The 7,725-nt window shown below is 30.2% G+C and overlaps 1 long non-coding RNA gene across 1 annotated transcript; it reads left to right on the top strand.

Moving 5' to 3' along the window:
• Window positions 1–1,948: 1,948 nt before the first annotated feature.
• On the top strand, window positions 1,949–3,728 carry LOC134255007 (uncharacterized). Its single transcript, XR_009989425.1, has 3 exons — window positions 1,949–2,130; window positions 2,598–2,654; window positions 3,220–3,728. It is a non-coding gene; the product is annotated as an uncharacterized LOC134255007 (long non-coding RNA).
• Window positions 3,729–7,725: the final 3,997 nt, after the last annotated feature.

Below are 7,725 nucleotides of genomic sequence, written 5' to 3'. Positions count from 1 at the left end.
CAGTTTAGTTTTCTTTACAAAGCTAATGCAGATTATTTATATTTTTCAGCATTAAAAACCTGTTACCATAAAAACCTACACTACCTAAGCATTCTTCCACATTAGAAAAAAAAATTAATTTCCTTCCAAAAAACAATTGTCATTATCTTTTTAATCTGTGCATATAATATTAACAAAATGGAGAGACAAGAAATGTATTTCAATGAATTGCATGAGATAAATTGAAAGGAAAATGTTTAAACAAAATGAAAATTTTTCATGAAAAGTCCACTTTCAAAAGTTAATTTTCCTAATTACTCACGACTCAAAACACTAAGGAACGTTTGAACTGAACATTATATCTAAAATTCGGAACAAAGCTCTAAACTAGAGTATATATTTAAATCAATAAAGCAAATATATAAATCAACACCAGTAGATTAGTTACTTCTTAGTTACTGGTTACTAGTAGTGCAAATGAATAACTTTTAATTTCAACAAGATTGTAGATTTTAACTTAAATTTCCCCCATCCAAACATGTCATTGATTGAAAGAGCTTACTGCTTTGCTTTGAAATTGCACATTTCTTCTTTGGCGAAGATTTGGCTGTTGTTTTTCTTTTATTTCTGCGTAAAAGCAATCCTTCTTGGTTTATGATAATGAATCTGTTACTTCGTAGGTCAGGGTCATATTATAAAAGTACAATTCGTCCCATGAGGAAAACGATCGAAACAATGAAGGTTTATTTTTTGTGTAGTACGTCATCAAAAAGTGGCATAATGAGCCTCCTTAAGTATATTTTATATATTATGGTATAATTAGTTCCTGGTAGTAGATCTGCAAACTATACTGAAAGGTGAAAAAAAAAACAACCAAATGACCAAAAATGCATTGGTCAGAAATTTTTTTTTACCAACGATTTTGTTTCATTTGGTAATAAAGCAAGAATTCCAGAAACTTTTTTTGATCAATCTAACTATTTTCCTAAAAAAGACAAATCATTTGTTTAATAAGGCAATAATAATTTTTTTGAATTTTTTCAACGATCGCTTTATTAGAATAAGTTAAGCTACAGTAACAATTGATCTATCGCAAAAATGCAGCTCAAAGGTATTCGTATGTAGAAATAAAGTGCTGATAACCTCTTGAATGAGATACAGAGAACGACGACACAATCTACTCCAGGGGCTAGTTTCTCAAAAAGGCCTACGTCCAGTCGTAAGCTTAGTCCGGACTAAATCAGTGACTAAACCCGAGAATCGGACTAAGTAGCGTTTCACAAAAAGGCGGAGACTTAGTCGAGACTAAATTTGGGTTTAAATCTAGGCCTGCTCGTGAGTAGGCGTAAGTGCTTAGTCTGTACACACATTGGGAAAAAAAGGCATGCGTTTTAATCATAGAGAGTTAAAAGAATGATTATTTTATACGTATACTATATAAAACCTATTCATGTACATAAATATATATTATGCTAAAATTCGTGAAAATTCTTATAGCATACTGTATTATGAAGGAAAATAGAAAGGCAGTTAAATCCATCGAAGGTGCAGACTTTTTCCGCAAAAGGTGGTATGAACTAGAAATTTTTAAGTAAGAATTTTGAATATAAGTTGGGTAAGATTTTTTTTAAAAAGTACAGTGCTGCTATCCCACAAGTTGACATGGGATGGGATCGGATAGGATTCAGGATTTAGGATTCACGATAGAAACATATAGAAGTTAATCCAATCCTATCCTATCCTATCCTATCCTGTATCCTACAGCCAATCAGATTCGAGCAAAGGTTTATTCATATTTCAGAATAAATTACAAAAACGAAATACGATATAAAATGTTAACAAAAGAAATATTTATAAATTTTCAATAGAAAATAAAACATTCTTTTCTCTAAGCACAGATTTACATTATAAACTTCGAGTAACACGGCGTACGAGCTAACCGTGAACGATCACCGGAAGAATTTGGGAATGTAAACAACGAAGAGTCCAGGCATCGAAAGACCGTGTTTCTTTAGCTTGTTTGGATGATTTAACCGATTCTTACTTTGTAAAAGTGTGATACATGTTTTTCTGTTAAATATGCTCTGTTTGTTTGGATAATTCCACAGGAACCGTCAACAGCGGACTTGAATAGATGATGTGCGAGATCATGTAAGTATTCTTCACACTGTGCACTGTACATATGTGCATTTTTATACATATTTATCCCTTTAAACAATGTTCTAATGTCTTAAACTATAAACATTTTATTCTATTTAATAAAACAAAAATTGGGTGCGGAAAAAAGAAGAGTGTCACACAAAAGGGGGGGGGGGGGGGTAATATTGACTCTTTCATATGATTCAATAGCTATCAATGAGCTCTAAGACTAAAAGAATCATATGTATTATGCCTTTATCGGGTTGTTACTCTTATCATTTCCCTAATAAGGTCAGAATTTTTTTTTTCATTTCTGTGTAATTGATAATAAATGAATGTAGAATCATCATGACCATTTCTAATGCTTCTGCTTATGTTTAATGATCTCACTCAGCAGTGCACTTACATATTGTACATGTATGTATGATGTATTGTGAGTTATGAAACATAAGTTTATCTTTTAATTTTAATCATTACAGAAAATGGATTGCCTGCACTCATGCGTCATCACAGTATAAAGGATTTTAACCTAAAAAGTATGTATGATTTTATTTTTATCATCTATGTTTACATGGTCATTAAAATACACATTAAACATCATTATCTGAGTTGACGTGACATGTCCGCAGTTTCTCGTAACAAGTGATTTCTTCTTTCAAAAATATTGAGAGTAAAACTGCAAGAAATGTTGAATTTTTGGGTCATCATGTTGTTGTTACATAGATTTTCATATTCAAATTTCAAGTCTTAGACCAAAAAAAAGAAAACCAAGAAAAAACATTAAATAGATAAATACAAGCAGAAAATAGAGAAAAGTCACTTGTTAGCAAGTTGACAAGATAAAATGAATTATAATGTACAAGTAAATTATGTTAAATAAGATTTTTTTTTTTATTTTCTATAACTGAGGTTTATTTTTCATGATTTCTAAATGCATTACTTTTGGGAGAGAAAAAGGTGATATTAAAACCAATTGTACATGAAATGTGAAGGATAATCACAATCAAAAACATTTTAAACATGTTAATTGTGTATGAAATGTGTATTACAAAATTTACAATAAACATGCCTATAATTTCATTTTATGTTTTCTTTTTCCAGGAAACCCTGCACATTTGCAGCTGTACAGAATGCAGTTCATGCCATATGCAATTAGAGTAAATGATGAAAGATGTTCAAACCAGTGTCAAGGAGTCCTAAGTCTGAAATCATGGTGCTTTTATTAAGGAGATCAGTGTTTGTTTTCTGTTCATTGTTGACATTTGTAGAACTGTTCGGTTTATGACCATCTCTCTGACAATAACTCTGACATTTGAATTTCAATTTGAGCGTCGGTTAAGAAAGCCAAATTATATGCATATAAAACATTATACAAGTGTAATAAAAATATTGATAAACTTAAATTTAAACAAAGTTCATGTACATGTATCTGTGATCTTTGCATTGAAATTCATAAATGCTGTACATGGATACTTTTAATGACTGTCTCATGGTAATGGAATATTCAATTGTTAAACATTGTTGAGGAATCACCTTGAATAAAAATATTGTGAACTTGATGAAGTATTTTTCCTCATTTAAACACTGAACATTTTAAGATCAATGGTCAAGGTCAAATACAAAGTTTACTCAAGAATGTGTAATAAATGCTGTAAGTACTGTGAATTCTTATGCATGTTTTATATGATCTAAGGAATATGTGTGGAGCATTTTAATATTTCTCAATCTGACACTGATTAATTTTCAAGATCAAATGCCAAGGTCAAATGCAAACTTGCTTTACTAAGAATGAGTTATACATGTAAATACTGTGAATTCTGAATTTCTCATGCATGTTTTATAAGATCTTAGAAACATGTGTGACCTCACTACAATATTTATTAATGTCAATCTGTCAACCAATATGAAATTTAGAAAATATATTCTATTAAGCATAAATTATTAAATTTTTACACATAAAAAAAAATGGAAATTGAAATACATTTGTACGGTGCTGAGCTGATCATAAACTGAGGAGAAACTGAAGTTAAATGAAAAAAATTAACATTTAGATTATTTTGAATTTAGCAACTATATATTTTTCATGTTTGAAAAATATCACATACAATAGATGATGAACTGAAATTTAAAAAAAGAAAAGAATAAATTATGAATTTAAATTAAAAAATCATACAATTAATATTGAAATTATAAGACAATTTCACATTTAAAATGTTTAATATCTGAAAGTCAAGATATTCTAGATTTACATTTTGACTTATCTGTTTGGTTTATGGTCTAGTCATATCTTCTTTTTCAGAATTGCATACAGAAAAACCTGTTATACAGGCAAAGTTAACTATACATGTACATGCATGTTATTTTCATGGTGCTCAGTTTAATAGGAAAAAATAAAATTTTACATGAAACATATATTAAACATTATTACCGTATAGGCCTATGATTTTTAAAAATAATTAAATATTACACGTCGGACGCAAGTCGCAAACCCGGGTCTCCCGATCATTGTTAGTAGGAAAATTAAAACACTAAGTATATTTTTCTTTAATTCTTTTGGTAGGCCAATTTCTTTACATATGTTTGCAAAATCAGTACTTGTCCACGTGTAATTACGATCTGTTTGTTAACATTAAATTTTAACATGGTAATGATAATTCGTAAATTTAATTTGTGCGGTCAGTTGGGAATTATGGAATGCCGATCTCGATTATTTTTCTCCATTAAAATATATAACATTTGAATGAATACCATGACTATATCTGATTTTTTTTCTGGTAATTCCTTTTTTTTTCGTTTTGTCAAATTAATTCCTAAATATTAAAAAACTGAGAGTTGCAGGATAGGATAGGATAGGATTAGACTGAAATCACAGGATAGGATTGTGGATGCAGGATTCACGATAGGATAGGATAGAATTATCAACTTATAGGATAGCAGCACTGTACCAGAATTTCTTCGTAGAGGGTTAAGGGGGGGGGGGTCAACCCTACCGTTTTTATTGCAGTTATGTGTTTTCTGCATAAATAAAGCTGTGCAATTTATGGACTACTTCAACTTTCAGCATTTCTCTTTTCGGCTGAATATTTTGATCACCAAATTCACTGTACTCACCACCACCCTCATCCTCTTCCCCATTAACTTTTTTAAAACGATGCTACATGCTGTAGGTTCTGTAATTTTTTGTTGTTTGAAATGGATAATGTTTCAATAAAATCCTTAAACAATATCCATTTTTATACTAGTATTTTAAATAACGAAAAAAAAATTTCGGTAACTATGCCATCAACCGAGTTTATGTACTTTAACGTAAGTTTATGTATCTTTGATTCTCTTTTTTTAATTGCATGTAATTAAATATTATACTAATGGAACATTAAAAAAATTAAATTTTTTAAATGTTCCAGTATTATAATTAAAGTATTCTGTCCATAATACTGTTCATTCCTATTTCACTGGAGTCACTATCGGGAGGTGAGATGTGTAGATGAGTCTATTATTTTTTCGTAAAGATGCTTTTGATTAATTATCAATCTATCACGTATCTCGGACGAAGTTTGCATAAAAAGGTTTTTTTTGACAGATTTTTGAACAGAAATATAATTTATATTATATTTGAAATAAAACTACTCATATAATAATGGTGATAATAAAGTGTTGTAAAATGTTTCATTGTGAATGTAAATCGCGACTTTTTAATATCTTTAAGTCTAGATTACATCTTAATAAACATTCTTTATTATAAAAAAAATAATAATGTATGAACATATCCTCAATAGAAATTGAAAAGGAATGAATAGATTTAAGAAAAAGATGGTGATGTTGAAATTAGTACCTTTCCCGATCTAAATGAATTTGATTTGAAAATAATGAAATGGAAAATTCAAATGGAGAAATTTATAAAAATTACTAGATTCCTTGTCGGTAATATGGTTCACAAGAATTATAGATTTAAAACTAATTTAGCTTTTGCAAGCCATCATTGATTCTGCAATTGCTATATATAGGTACGTATTTTTAAATGGACTATGTAAATTATTATATCGATATCAATGTAATTCTATGTATCCAAAATACTAGTATTGTAAATACACACAGTAGGTATATACATGTATCAACTGAAATGCCAGTATGTCTAATTCGTAATCAATAAATGGATTGATAATTATAAAATGAAGACAACTGATAATTTTTCTTCAAAATTCTCTTATCCATGTTTTAATGATTATCATTATGATATGATTTCAAAATTGTTAAATTTTCACAGTGCGCCTCCGGTCCTTCACTCTCTCTGCATAAAGTATTTTAACTAGAGAAAAACTTACCTGAGATACTGGTCCCCCCCCCCCACGACTTTCAAATATATTGCTACGAGCCTGTTCCAACCCCATGCCATATAATTTATGGCTTTTACTTATAAGAAAACTTCTTTTTATTCCAAATTTTGACAAGTACGTATAATACCGGGTATACACGTTTATATTTTTCTATAGTATATATTTCACTTTTAAAATTCATCTGAGCATACCAAAATACATATAACTATTTAATATAAAACGTTGTAGAGGGGGAGGGGTTGTGTCCAAAATAATAACAAAAGATTTGCTAAATCAATTTTTGGTGTGAGTTTGGGCCCCTAACCCGACCCCAACCTGCCCCTTTAGTCAAGATTTCTGAATCCGCTAATACTAGCTGGTATGTAAATGCTTTAATCTTGAAAATACAGATAGATTTGCATATTATATTTGTTTGAAAGCCGATGAAAAGCCAGGAAAATTGTGCTTTTTGTGCTTCACTTTTTTAAAACAGGTTTTAGTGTGATCCGCCGCATGTTATTGTACTCTCTAAACCAAATAAAATACGATCTGCGCATGCTTAGTACCTAGCGGAAAGGCCTTTGTCTTGGGCCAAGTCTTAAGCCGTTTTCTGAAACGTGATTTAGGCCCGACTAAATTTTGGCGTAACTTTCTTAGTCGGACTAACTTAGGCCCAAATCTACGACTTTTTGAGAAATGAGCCCCAAAAAGCATTCAAATTATTTCCCGATAAGCTTTTGACAATTTCATTTTTTACATAGCCTACTTGTATATATTATTAAAATAATAGACGGTAAGGAAGTTATTAAAAAATATGTCGTCGGCGATATTATTGTTGAGTTTCGTGAATGTCATCTTTACAAGGAATATGTCATTTGTACAAGGTAACAGGATTACACGAGGTAATGCGAAAATCAAAATTTAAAAGATCTGAGAGACTTTGATGTAAATATTCTTATTTTATGCAGGAAATCAACGATAGAAATGGGAAGAGGAAACACTGTAGTGCAAGAGGAAAGTCTGTCTGTGAGAGGAACTACAACTCAGTGTTACAATTCTTTACCCTCATTTACATGGGAATTGAGGGTAATGATAAAAAAAGCGTCGTCCTGAATTTCATAATTATGACAACTTTTCAGTATTTAATAATCTCTTTATTATTCTATAGAGATTTAAGAACATTGTATAAATATCTACCCATGAAAATATGCACTCCGAAAATATGAATATTTATTGTCCCCCGTTTTCGCAAAAGTTACCTGTGACATGACCTTTCCAAATCCACTATAATCTT

Source organism: Saccostrea cucullata, unplaced genomic scaffold (assembly GCF_032062105.1).
Source record: "Saccostrea cucullata isolate Sc308-1 unplaced genomic scaffold, CSIRO_AGI_Scuc_v1 ctg18859, whole genome shotgun sequence".
NCBI classification, from domain to species: domain Eukaryota; kingdom Metazoa; phylum Mollusca; class Bivalvia; order Ostreida; family Ostreidae; genus Saccostrea; species Saccostrea cuccullata.
This window is presented reverse-complemented; position numbering and strand designations above follow the sequence as displayed.